At 46.7% G+C, this 14,541-nt stretch overlaps 1 protein-coding gene across 6 annotated transcripts in view; it reads right to left on the bottom strand.

The window, feature by feature from the left end:
• FOXN3 (forkhead box N3) overlaps positions 1 to 14,541 on the bottom strand; it is a 368,404-nt gene that overhangs the window by 265,442 nt on the left and 88,421 nt on the right. For 5 of the 6 annotated variants that reach the window (XM_080687002.1, XM_080687000.1, XM_080686997.1 and 2 more), the window contains exon 2: positions 6,027 to 6,142. The gene's annotated coding sequence lies outside the window, so the exon portion shown is untranslated. Of the gene's footprint in view, positions 1 to 6,026; positions 6,143 to 13,776; positions 14,036 to 14,541 lie in introns of those variants that run through there. The other variant, XM_080687001.1, reaches the window with a different exon arrangement.

Raw genomic sequence — 14,541 nt, 5'->3', positions numbered from 1 at the left:
TTTAATTTCACTTCCCATTATCGGGCAGGACCATACACTCTGAAGTAAGGACAATTATAGTCATTTTAAGAGCTACTCTAAACAGAGTGTTTACTATCTGCCAAACACTCTGCCAAATATTGTATATGAATTATTTTACTTCGGCCAGGCTGGCATGGCTCAGTGATTGAGCATTGACCTATGAACCTGGAGGTCACGGTTCAATCCCAGTTGGGGCACATGCCCAGGTTGCAGGCTCCATCCCCAGTAGGGGGTGTACAGGAGGCAGCCAATCAGTGATTCTCTCTCATCATTGATGTTCTATCTCTTCCTCTCCCTTCCTCGCTGAAATCAATAGAAATATATATTTTTAAAAAGAATTATTTTATTTCATTTTCGCACTGTCTCTATAAGGTAAACATCATCATCCCCATTTTACAGATGGGGAAATGGAGGCACAGGCGCTTACCTTATTGCCTAGGAATCCACAGCTCAGAAATCACACCCAAAGTTGCTCAGCGAGAAAGAAGAAGGACTGGAACCTGAAAGCTACCCTAACATCCACTGGCTCCCCGCAGGGACCCGGGGCCACTTCACTAAAACCGGTCCTGCACAGGCCACCGCTTCCTACTATGGTGTGTGCCCTGTGCATGGTTGTGCTTTGAAAACCTGGGTCACCCCCTCTTTCCTTGAAGCCAGTGTTGCTTCCCTTGTTTTGCAGTCCTGTTCAGGCTTTCTGCCCTCTCTCTCTCAGGGGCTCTAACTTTGGCCCTCAGGTCTTGGCCCCCTGCAGCTAACCACCCAAAGTCATTGCATCCAATTAGACAAGCCCATTTCTCTCAGGACAGTGGCTGCCATTCCAAAATGGCTCATGATGGGCCAAAACTCTGAACTTGTTTTACATGAAGCGAGCTCTCCAGAACTCACACGTTTCTTTCACCTGCTTCAGTCTGTGAGTCCAATGGGACCAACATCATCGTGGAAGCTGCCCCGATTCTGTGGATGTCTCCCTTTGTCACTTCTGCGGCCCCCGGTCTCCCTGTATGTAGAATACCAACTCTCAGCCTACCTCACGAACGTGACTGCAGTGACCAGGTGAGACAGTAAAAATATTTTGAGAAAAAATTGATGTCTTCCGCAACGAAGGTGTTACCACCCACCTTTTCCAAACAGCACAGGTTACGGCAAATACTGGGCACCGACAAGGCAAAGCTTGGTTGGGTCCAGAAACTCTCTCTGTTACATATATGGGGATTTCCACTTAACTCAAATGCTTCCCAGAAACACCTAGAGCCCTTAGCAAAGGTTCTCGCTGGGCAGCCAATCGGAAAAACCCCTGTGGGCCTATGAATCAGTCTTTGGGAGACTATTTCGTTTTGTGTTTAACATTTGGGTCCCTTGGATGACTCAAGCATAACTTCCTTGGCATTGAAGGAACTGGGAACTGAGATGAACGGCCCAGTTTTTAATGCCTTTGGTCTCTGTGTACCCCATGTTGTCAGCACCCCGTCTGTCGGGGCACCATGAGAACGATGATCTGTCACTGGCTAGTCTGAAAGCCCAGCTGGCGTGGCTCAGTGGTTGAGTGTCAACCTATGAAGCAGGAGGTCAGGGTTGGATTCCCAGTCAGGGCACAAACCCCAGTTGTGGGCTCAATGTTTCTCTCTCTCTCTCTCCCTCTCCCTTCCTCTCTGAAATATATATATATTTTAAAAAGCTTTGATGTCTGAGTAGTTTAGGATCCCTAAGATAAAGGGTTCTAGCCTTCTAAGAATCTCACATTCGCCAAAACTGGTTTGGCTCAGTGGATAGAGCATCAGCCTGTGGACTGAAGGGTCCCGGGTTCGATTCCGGTCAAGGGCACGTACCTTGGTTGCGGGCACATCCCCAGTGGGAGGTGTGCAGAAGGCAGCTGATCGATGTTTCTAACTCTCTATCCCTCTCCCTTCCTCTCTGTAAAATATCAATAAAATATATTTAAAAAAAAAAAAGAAAAGAAAAGAATCTCACATTCATATTCTCTCTCTCTCTCTCTCTCTCTCTCTCTCTCTCTCTCTCTCTCTGGCTTTTAAAATGGCTTAAATAATGAGAGCATCACAGGAAAACATATGGAATTGCATTTGTTGACTACTTATATACCCTCTACCCTGTCCAGCTGACTCTGCCTGTGGATGCATCAGACTCCATGTTGAACATGGATTTTTCCGCCCCCTTCCTGGAGTCTCTCATTTTCTCCATTGCATTCATTCAGAGGACAAAACAATTTGCTATAGGCAACTACACCATTACTTTGTACAAATAAATTTACATAAATCATTATTAGAATGCTTTATCTTAGCAACATTATTTGGTTCCCAGAGCACAAATTAAATGCATGCTTAAAGCAGAATATTTTAAAGTTATTCCTATATTGTTTATGAGATAGAATTAGAAATTTCCTTTTTCTTTCATAATGGAAATTTTTGTTTTTGTTTTCTTTGTACATTTAGAAACCACATCTATAATTTCCTGGGGAGGGGATGGGTTTCTTGAAGCAAGCAATGCAATCGATGAGTCTGCCACATTTGGTTCATTTTTCAGAGACTGTTCCCTTTGATTCCATCGGTTTGGTTTTGAACACTGATTAGGAAGGTCAGGAACCAGGGAAATTAATACCAGCTTGTTTCATATTATTCTGCAAGCAAAAACTGGTCTTTGGTTGTGGTGCGGTTTTTTTTTTTTAAATAAACAAATTTGTACATAAACTTCCTGAGAACAGAGCCTGGTTTTTCCTAGCTGTTTGTGTTGGGAAGGTGCCTGTTTGAACCAACTGCATAGCACATGGCAAGTCTTCACTGGCTAGAGTTCGACTCCACCCTAGATTTCAAAATGCCGTCTTTTCTCCCTACGCACAACGCATGCCCAGTTTTAAAGTCAACTGCACCATCAACAGCAGGGGAGTGGGGACAGAAGGGGACTGGCGGGAAGTCAGGAGACACGCTCGCCAGTCCCGGTCCTGCTCCTTTCAGATTCTGGAGATGCACGGGGTGATCTGGTATCTTTGCTGTGTGCCTGGGTCATAGCAGGCTGAACTCACCGCTCAGGGCTGTAACCTTCCACCAGTTTGTGGTCTGGGAACAGATTCCCAAGCCTGTGTCAGGAAAGTGTGGGCCCCACGGGGCCAAGGGCTCAACCTTGTGCCTAAGAGCACAGCGTCAGACAGGCCTGGAATCAGAACAGAGTGCTGTCCCTTGATAGCCTTGTGATTGTGAACAATTCAACTCGTTTTGCCTCTGTTACCTCATCCTATATAATAAAAGGCTAATATGCAAAGTGTCCCCTTGGAAGTTCGACCAAGAGACCGGGAGTTCGATCGCTCACTATGACGTACACTGACCACCAGGGGGCAGCGCGGAACATGGCGGGCGACCAATGGCAGTGGCAGCAGGGTGCTGAGGAAGCGAGGGAAGGAAGAGCGGGGAGGCAGGGAACCTAATCAGCCCTGATCGCCAGCCAGGCCTAGGGATCCTACCTGTGCAGGAATTTTGTGCACTGGGACTCTAGTCTGAAAATAAAGAGATTACCGTACCTACCTCACAAGTTTGGGGATTGAATGAAGCAATAGAGGCAAACGCTTAGAACAGTGTCTGACACTTAGAAAGAGCTTAGTCAACAGGAGGTAATAATCTCAAAGGATGACCAGTGGGGTCAAATTGGGGTGATCACATAACTTACTGTCGACACCCCGATATTTCTGGGTGTGAAAGGGAGGACTGTATGGTAATTATGTTGGGTTAACTGGCAAATGCTAGGGCAGTCCTGGGAGTGTGTGACTACCCAGACGCCAGCCCACTGCCATTCAAGATGTGATAAAGAAATTAAGTAACAATTTATCTTAAGACATTTTACAACTCATGGTACCTTTCAAAGCGCCTTCATACATTTTATTTGCACCTTTAATAAACTATGTAGCCTGGCCGGTATGGCTCAATGGTTGAGCATTGACTTAGGAACCAGAAGGTCATGATTCGATTCCCGGTCAGGGCACGTGCCTGGGTTGTGGGCTTGATCCCCAGTTGGGAGCGTGCAGGAGGCAGGCGAACAATGATTCTCTCTCATCATTGATGTTTCTATCTCTCCCTCTCCCTTCCTCCCTGAAATCAATTAAAAAAAATTTTAATAAAATAAACTGTGAAAAAATTATAGGGCTGGGTTCATGACCCCTTAATAATGAGCAAACACACGGCAAGCATAGGAAAAGTATGAGTTTTCCCACAGTGACACAGTATTGCAGGGACCGTGGGGGCCCCAAGCATTCCTCTGCTCTGCCCTACTTCCCAGCCTCAGGGCAGCAAGACAGGGTCATGTGACTAATTCTGGCAAACGGGTTGTGGATGTAGAGCTACTTTTGGTCATTTCCAGGCTAAGGCCGTTAAGAATGAGTATATGTTCTCAACTTTTCCCCCAACATGTTGCAGCAGCCAGGAAGCCGTGTTTTATGATGTCGGTGTCACAAGAGGGAGGAAGCTTGGAACCTCAAAACACTGGCTATGGGCAGGCACACTGGTGGCTGGCGATCCAGGCTCTGCCTCCAGGAGGGCCCAAGCTCCGGGGTCAGCGGGACTCAGCTGCAGGAGCACCTGAGTGTGCGGGACAGTGGACTGTGGCCTGACAGGAAGAGCAGGTGCCTCAGAAGACAACTCTCAGCACTACCTTCAAGACCCAGGCCAGCGAAAGCCGCCACTGCTTTATCCAAGAGCAACCCTGGAAAAGAGCGAAGCGTGGGCAGCATGCACTTGGCCATCTCAGGGTTAATCAGGGCTTGTGCTCCCCATCCCTGACTGTGGCCCCTCACGCAGCCGAGACCCACCCTGACTTCCGGCTTTCGGAACTCTCTAGATATGCTCTCAGCATCAACTTATAAATACGTGTCCTTGGCTTATGCTCCCTACCTGTCAATTCCACTCCTCAGCCCAGAATAGAATAGCACCTTGTGAATCACCAGGTACTGACCTCACACGGTCCCTGGTACATCCCAAGGCCTTTTCAAGCCACACCTGCCAGGCAGAGCTTGGAGGGGAGGGGTGTAGGTGTGTCAGAGAAGAGTCAATAATCAGGTAGACAGGCAGAGGCCGGGTGTGGACAGACCCAAAGAAGCAGAAAAGGCCAGCAGAGTGGCAGCCAAAGCCAGGGCTGGGGCGACAATGACCGCTGTCCCTGAAGAAAGCTGCCAGCCAAGGCCCCACCGTAACAGGGCAGGTGGGGATCAGGGTCCTGGTCCAGGCAGCCAGGGCCCCCGTTACCTGGGCTCACTGCAGGCTCATTCCCATCTTCCCACCCAGGCGCCAAGCTGCTCCTCTCCCCGCCTCCCGGCCTAATGATCCACAGTGATAAAGCCCAGCCGAGGCCCTCCCTCTTCCACGGATTCTTCCCTAGTTATTTCCGTTCCAATCCTAAAAGTCTCTCAATTTCCTGAACCAGAGAGCTACCATCACTGCCCAGCCCCAGCCCCACATGGCACCACCATCTGCCACCCTCTCCTGAGTGGGTGGGCCCTGGATCTGTGGCTAAGCTGTGAGCCCCACGTCTGTCCCAGGAACACATATTTTATCCCCATCTGACCCAAGAACACATAACCCATACTCAATAATACTTACAACCTCCATTAAAAGGTATAACATAAGAAAGGTTAATTCGAGTAATATGTGGTCAGCTGAGAAAGAAAACGATTCAGAGGAACTATAGTAGAATCCAGTTTCCACACGAAAAATTCCCAGTGAGGTTCCCTTTGCTTTGTGTGCCTATGACACGCACCCAAACCTCAAATGAAGGTGTGATTTGATGTTTTCATTATCTTAATGCCTAAATTGGATTGACCACATTGCCAGTCTGATCAGCTGCATAAATTGATCATTAAGAAGATTGGGAGGAAGAGGGGCGGATACCAATTGATGGAGAGACGATCAATTTGGCATCTGTATTTACATATGGGATAGCGTTGGTATTTCATTTATTCAGTGCGGTTGCCATTATGTGTAAGCAAGCTGGTGAAGACTGACTGTGGTTACCTGAGTCAGAATGGGTCCAGGAAACCGAGGTCAGCATTGCTCCAGTCACGGGAAGGACAGAGAAGCCTCCATTGTCACCAGAACCATGGTCTTCTGGGAGATGATGTTTCTAGTGGCTGGTGGAGAGGAGTAGAAGGAAGATGGGATTAGAGCAGAGGAGGAGAGAGGACCCTCTCAGCCACAATGAATACCATCTCTGGCAGGGCTTTAAAAGATACCACACTTCAGTGACAGCGCCGATTGCAACAGCACCTCTTTGTTGCTTGGAAAGTTTATTGAAGCGCCCAGCCTTTCATGATAGAGTGTTCTTGAAACTGCCTCACAGGGCACAAAAGGACCCAGAGATGTGAAAATGCATGCCATAGACACTGTGAGATTATCTTCTGTTACTACAACTGCTATTGAGACATTTGTGATGTAGATAAAGGAGAGACATCAGAGCACCAACAAGCATTGTAGGCCAGTGCTAAATCACGTGGACCGGCCTTCATCCACTGGGTAGGCCAGGTCCACAGGCACAAACTCAAGGACTCTCCATCCTGCTGCTGTAAAAGAAAATGACTCTGGCTCTACTCCTGGGGAAAAAGGTGCCATCCAGCTAAAGCTCACTACATGGGCTGCAAGCTTTTGAGCCACAGTTAACCCATAATCTTGCAAAATAGGAAAGTTGGTACATGGGTGGATTGCATAATAATTTGATGGAAGGTATTTTTTGTTTGTTTGTTGTTATTTTTTTTTGGCCTCCACCTCAAGGAAGACAGATCAGTAGACTGTCTACTAAAAACAATGGTATTACCCGATGAGGTTTAGTGTGAGAATCCTAGGAAATAAATCTACTGAATCAGTGGTTCCCAAATGATGGTCCCTGGAATAGCAGCATGAACATTCCCGTGCGTTTGTTGGAAATGCAAATTCTCGGCCCCCACCCAAGACCACCTGAATCTGAATATTTGGAGGTGGGGTCCAGCGATCTGTTTTAATAAGCCCTTCAAGTGGTTCTGATACACGTTAGATCTTTCATTTATCCACCCATCCAAAGACATCTAATCTGTCGTTGTAAATCAAAATTATCCTCCCCTGATGCATGTTACATTTCAAAGTACAGTGAGCTGGGGATTGGAAGGAAGACAGAAGGGTCACAGAGAGAAGATGATGAAATGGCCACCTTGGAGAAATGTACTGTCCACTGTGGGAGGTAAGACACGTATGTAGGCAACTCAAATACAGACAGAATGCGTTATTTCCTGTAACAAACAGAAGGTTTCGGAGGAGACATTTGTTTCCGGTGGAGGTGAGGAGCGGGGCAGGTAGGAGAAAGCATCAAGACAATAACAATACTAATGGGCCTTGAGGTTTGAACAGGATTTTGACCAGGAGGACCAAGCAATAGCTAAAGCAAAGGCCCAGAGAGGAGCAAGCATGAAGCTATTCAGGGTGCATGGAGAAGCCAGGTCTGGCTGATACTGGAGACACGTGGAAAGTGATCCAGGTGAGACAAAAAAACTTGCAAGTACAAACAGGTAAACGCTAGGGGCCTGTGGCATCTGTTGTTTATGTTTAGAAATTGGCATCTAATAAATCAGGGGACTCAGAGATTTCTGAGCCCAGCTTGCTTTTCTGTCCTTTTTGTACTGCATTTTCTAGAAGGGAGCTTAGAGGAGCAACCGTGGGAGGTTTGCCCAGGAGGAACACACAAAAGAACATTTTAAAGCAGGCACAGGGCTCTGGATGTCACTGTAGCCTCAGGCCATTCTGCAAAGGGGCAGAATCTTACCAGACCTAAAAAGCCCCTGAGGACATCTATGGTTTTAGCTTTATAAAACAACTCAAGGGAATGGTGGTGTGCCTTAGTCACAGGGAAAAGTTAAAGGGCTGGAGAGGAGGAATGGAGGAGGGTAGTCAAAAGGTACAGACTTCCAGTTATAAATAAGTCAAGGGAATGTAATGTACGGCCTGATGACTACAGTTAGTAATATTCTATCGCATATTTGAAAGTTGCTAAGAGGGTAGATCTTGAAAGTTCTCAGCACATACAAAAATGTTGTAACTATGTAAGGTAATGAATGTTAACTAGACTTATTATGATCATCTCACAATATATATAAATATCAGATCATTATGTCATACACCAGAAACTAATATATGTCATATGTCAATTACTAGAGGCCCAGTATACAAAATTCATGCATGGGGGTGTGTATCCCTCAGCCCAGCCTGCACCCTCTCCAATCTGGGACCCCTCGAGGGATGTCTGACTGCCCGTTTAGGCCCGAACAGGCAGTCAGACATCCCTCTCACAATCCAGGACTGCTTGCTCCCAACCGCTTGCCTGCCTGCCTGCCTGCCTGCCTGATTGCCCCTAACCACTCTGCGGCCAGCCTGATTGACGCCTAACTGCTCCCCTGCCAGCTTGATAGCCCCTAACTGCCCTCCCCTGCAGGCCTGGTCACCCCCAACTGCCCTCCCCTGCTGGCCCGGTCACCCCTAACTGCCCTCCCCTGCAGGCCTGATTACCCCCAACTGCCTTCCCTTTCAGGCCTGGTCCCTCCCAACTGCCCTCCCCTGCTGGCCTGATCGCCCACAACTGCCCTCCCCTGCTGGCCATCTTGTGGCAGCCATCTTGTGTCCACATGGGGCGGCCATCTTGTGTGTTGGAGTAACGGTCAATTTGCATATTGCCTCTTTATTATATAGAATACCTCAATTTAAAAATATTGTAATCATGTTAAAAAATGTTAAACTGATACTCAAGATCTCCAAGTAGAGAAAAAATAATTTTCATGATCCAGAAGGTATGGCTTGCCCAGCCAGCATGACTCAGTGGTTGAGCATTGACCTATGAACCGGGAGGTCACGGTTCAAATCCCATTCAGGGTTTTGGGCTCCATCCCCAGTGTGGGGCGTGCAGGAGGCAGCCAATCAATTATTCTATCTCATCATTGATGTTTCTATCCCTCTTTCCCTCTCACTTCCTCTCTGAAATCAATTAAAAAAAACCTTTTTTTAAAAGAAGGTATGGTATTTGCTTCTAGAAAACTAACATAAATAGAATGCTTTCTTTCCTGATGCTGCCAAATGAATGATGGAATACTGAAAATGTGTGTGATGTCACACAAGGCTCTGATGGAAACGAAGCTGGATTCAGTACTGGTGATACCTGGTCGCTCATCCCAGCTCTGCCATTTGGCCATTGAGTCATTATGGGCAAGGCATTCAACCCCCTAAACCTCAGTGTTTCCTCAATCAAGAAACAGAGGCACTGGCTTGCCCCAACTTCTTTGAAATTTAAATAAGAAAATACACATGAAGTTGCTGTGAAAATGATAAAGTTAGAATACTGCACAGAAGTATAGAATTATCCTACTCCTGGGGACATTTGGGTACTAATTAACACTTGTTACTGTGTTTGGCCTTTGAAAGTATAGGAATAAAACGTTTCTTATGCCCTTGAGACTCCTTTTAAATATTTCAGATATAGCACTTCTAAGGAGCAAACTTGGCATCAACCAAAGCACTCTCCCATGAAACCTTTCACGGTGAATTTTTTACTTGTGATTTTTGTTTTTAATTTCATTCCTCTGACCACGATGGGGGATCCAGTTATCTTTCAGCCGCGCCTGGGGAGCACAGCTCAGTCCTCAGCAACACAGACGTATACGATGGCGATGATTTATCATCTCTGCAGTAGTGTCGTCCCAGATGGGCCATTTACTGATTTATTTCCATATGTAACTGGCAGAGAGATTAATCAGGCTTCCAACTTGGAAACCCGAATTGCGCTTTATTTCCTTAACTGGCTAAGTCTGGACAAGAGGAAGTACACAATCATACAGAAAACCAAGAGTTCCCTTTTCAAAGCCTGCTGACCTCCAATGCCTTTACACACACACACACACACACACACACACACACACACACACACAGCTTGCTCCTCTTGGCAACTCGGAGGGCTGGCTCTTTCCTCAGATACTCATGGGCTTCCCCATAGGAGCTGAGTCTAATAGAACTGCGGGCACTGTGAGCCCAGAAACGTTAATGCCAAATCAGGTCCAGTTGCAGCCACATTCCCCTCCCCGTGTGCAAGCTCAGGCTCATGTTTCTGAGACTGAAGAGATCCCTTTGCCATGGCGCTGCACCCAGCTGGCCCCACTGTGCGGTGCCCAGGCCCTGGAAAGTATGTGCTTTCTTTTTTCCACTCTTTTTAAGGGTCTGAACTTGACTGAATTCAGCAGCTGCCATAACCTCAGCCAGGCGATGGCTAATGACCTGTTAGCATTGCTCCCAGTCCCCTCCCCCCACCGCCAGGTCAGCTCTCAGTCCACTTTTGTTAATTCTACCCACATGATATTAGCTTTTAGCAAAGAGTGTTAATGGAATTGTTGTCACGGGACAGTGTTTACATACAGAAAGCCAGCCAATCGCAACACAGGGCAGAAAGCACCAGCTGACTGTGACATTTCACGTGGAACCCAATGCCTCAGTCAGGAAGGCTCAGTACATGGGGCCATGGAGATTTTTTTTTTTAATCCTCACCCAAGAAGATGTTTTTATTGATTTTTTTTCCTTTATAGAGAGAGCTAGGGAGAGAAAGAAGAGAGAAACATCGATCGACTGCCTCCCACACTGACCAGGAATTAAACCGAATCCTTTTGTTGTTCGGGATGATGCTCCAACCAACTGAGCCATCAGCCAGGGCAGGACCATGAAGAGCTATCACTGGCTCCCCCACACACCTGGGTCACTAACCCCCAAGTGGCTTTGGAACAGTCACTTAGTTGGGGTTCACAATTCTCTCCTCTGTAGTTTCAGTTTACTCTATCAGGTTCTTTCTGGCTCTAAAATCGTGTGATACTATGAATATGGGGGGGGGGGGGAAATCAGCCATCCCCTTGGTTTCTGTGTTTCGATGATGCCAAACAGCCAGAAGTTTGGAAGCCTCTGAAAGTGGCTGAATCGGTCCAGACAGACAGAGCCACGGGAAGCTCAGTACTCAATAGACTCTCCTTCAGCAGAGAGCATGAGCACGGGAAGGGTGCACAGCTTTACAAATTTTTAAGAACGCGATGCAACACAACAGTTCGGAGTACTGTTCTAGGGATGGCAAAAGCTACAAGATGCCGAAGTCATGGACCTTTCTCTTTCATACACTCACATCTCAGTTAAGAAGAGCCACAACTGATCTGAATACAGTGAAAGAAGTGCCATCATGGAAGACAAAGAAACTGTGATGGGAACATGGAAGTTGGAAAAATCCTCCTGACGAGGGGGAGAAGGGGAGAGCTGTAAGGTTGTATGGAGGACGTGGAACTGAAGCTGGGTCTTACAAAGCCAAGATGGAGGGGAAGGCATTGGACAAATACATCAGCAAGAGCCAAGGCCTAGGGCTTCCTGGCCAGCCCAGGACACGGTATCTGGTACCCTAGGGCAGCCACAGGATGCTCAAGGTGAAGAGGGCTAGTGGGAGGGAAGGCTGGGCTGGAGCCAGGGTGGAAAGCCCTGGACGCCAGCCTGCAGGCTCGCTCGTGCCCCGTGCCCACCGAGAACTCAGAAGTTCCTGAGCAGTGGAGACTCCAAATGAGCTACACCTCAGGAAGTTGATTCTGGCAATTCTGTTACCATTTAGAACTGGTAATAAGATCTGTCTGTACCTTCATTTTTCTCTTATTCATTCCATGCTGCCACTATTTGGGAATCCCTCACATTTATTTTTTTTTCCAAATCAATTTCCTGGCCCTTCAAATGGAAGCAATTGAATTTCCTACAAGCACTGCCAGGATTTAAATTTGAATGACTGATTCGGCCTGGGGCTTGGCATTTAGGTGTATGTGGTTTTTCTATTCCTACAAAAGAGTTAAATAACATAGCACAGACTGGTGGACTTTTGTTTTGTTTTTTTACACTGGAAAATATTTCTGGTTGGTGAAAAAAAATATACCAACGTCCCGACTGTTGGAAAGGCCTGCCTGCTCTAATACTCCCAAACAGACAAACGTTGAACTAGTCATCCAAAGGAGCTCATGGAGGCCCTGGCCGGGTTGCTCAGTTCGTTAGAGCGTCATCCCCATGTGCCAAGGTTGTGGGTTCGATCCCTGGTTAGGACACATACAAGAATCAACCAATGAATAAATAAATAAGTGGGACAACAAATCGATGTTTTTCTCTCTCTCATCAATAAATTAAAAAAAAATTTTAAGTATTTCATCGAAACTTTTCTGATTTCCGGTTTCGGAGCCCAAGGTTTCCAGGGCCCCTCCCAAGTGCTAATAGCAGAATGTGATGTAAACCCTCATACCAGTGGCATTTGGCTCCTCTGCCTTGGGGGGCCAAGCACAGGTGGTTTCCTGCAGCTGTCACAGGGAGAAGCTGGCCACCACAACACACAGGGCCAGAGCCAGGCAAGCCAGGACACGGGGGGAGCCGTCTGCAAGCCTGCCCTTCCCCGGGCCCCAACGATGGGCTGGCGCCTCAGAACTCCACAGGGATGAGCGTGGGAGCAGGCAGGTGAGACTCTGAGAAAGGGGCTGCCCTTTGGTAGGAGCCACCATTTAAAAAAACCCCCCTGAGAAGACACAAACTTCACTTCCCATCTCTGGGTGGCTCAGACTACAGGTGGGCATAAATGGGAAGCTTCAGCATTAGTTTCCCTTGAAGCTTATTTAGAAAGGCATATCGTGTCTATCCACTGGGGCGTCAAATATTGTAGGGTTCAGGTCCCTGATTTATAATACAAAATCTGTCCCATCCCTCCATGTTACCCGGGCATGCAAGAAGCTGCAGACAACACACCCCTCCCCATGTTCTCTTAAAACCTAATCAAACAGTTACTGTGAGGGACAACATGTAGCAGACACTGGAGGCAGCTCTCCATGCACATAAAACACAGTCTTACACACTACAAAAGAGTTGCGTGCCTCAGGTGCCGCTTTTTGTAGAAGTCCACCTATGGTCAGAAAACGAATCCTCCTCAAACGAACAGATTAGCTTAAATTACCATGCCATTTCACATTCTTTTCGCTGATACATGACTAGCAAAACTATAAGGTAAGTGCAGGCTCAAACTGAATAATGGGCATATAAAAATATTTTGACATTAAAAACTCAGTCTAAATTGAACTACAGCATACTTGAAAGCTCCTGCAATCATACCGTGCACGTTGAAATCTATTAACCTAATACCCAGGCTGCTATTCAAAAGCAGAGGTCTGGCATGTAAATAAATACCCATTTGAACACTTCTCCTAAATTACTTAACTGTACGATTTGATTGCAAAGTCACCCATTTACAAAGTCTATCATCTTTACTTGGTTGCTCTCAACACTCCAGTCTTATCAGGTTACAATGTGGCAGCATAATATAAACACAGAGACCAGCATATGGTACCAAAAAGTAGCAGCAAATGTCAAAGACAAACCAGGGTCATCCCGGGGAAAGAGATATTTACATAAGCATTCAGAAAAGACAATGGAGCCCCAATTCCCCTCTAGCTGCTCACCCAATCAACCTCTCTGCGTCTCACCTGACCATTTTTATAGAAAAGCAATTTCTACAATGATACATTCAAAAACCTTAGTTGCCATAAACTCAGAAGCAAAGATTCTACTGCACATTAGAATTGCTTTAAGACTCGGCTGTCTTCAACCTGAGCTTTCATTCCTTACCCATTACTACCGCCCCCCACCCCTCTAAAAAAATTAGCTTCACTGGCAATATCCCTCTTAAAGATGCCATCTGCCAAGGCCGTTTTCTTACCTTTGTAACTCGGATTGGTTTCCTTTGATGATATTTACCCAAGCAAGGGCAATTGCTTGACTGGAATCTTGCAACTTTCAACTTTGTCCCGATTTTGCTCTCGTGGTGAGGAGGGGGAATGCCAAAACCCCCCAGTGCATCTCTCAGCTGAATCAGAGCTGTATTTTAAATTCTTTTACACTTACTTAATATAGTGTGTGCTGCCTGTCCACTGATGCGATATCAGAAACCTGCAAGCTACTATTTCTGCAACTGTGTCACTGTAGATAGTCTGAAACATGTACGTCGCTGTTGCCATGGAAACAAACACAGCTAGGGTAGAGTGCCACGCTGTGTTAATTCCTTCACCCATGAACCCCAGGGGAAGGCTAACATTCATCTTCTTTCTCCTTTAGTCTCACACTGCTTTAATATTTTTTTTAGCATTATCAAATGATGTACTAAATGCACAGGGTACACCTGAAAATCCGGATGGCTGAAATGAGCCGTGTCCAGCCTAGCCGGCTGGGGATCTGCTGCAGGTGGGGCTGCTAGGCAATAGATCCTTTCACCAACTTCTCCTGGGAGAGATGGAGAACTTTCCTTCTTTAAAAACGGTGCGGGCAGGACAAAAAAAAAAAAAAAGGTGCGCATCTTGGTCTCATCTAAGAACAGTTATCACAGGATTGCACCAGAATAAAGATGCCCTCGGCATTGTGCCTTATCGGTTCTGTGAAAGGCAGAGGGAGGTTTTGCAAACTTTCTGAAGTGGATCCAAGCTAAGAG

The sequence above is a fragment of the Plecotus auritus genome (genome assembly GCF_963455305.1).
Source record: "Plecotus auritus genome assembly, chromosome: 1".
Taxonomy (NCBI): Eukaryota; Metazoa; Chordata; class Mammalia; order Chiroptera; family Vespertilionidae; genus Plecotus; species Plecotus auritus.
The sequence above is the reverse complement of the archived record's forward strand: the minus strand, read 5'-3'. Positions and strand labels throughout refer to the sequence as shown.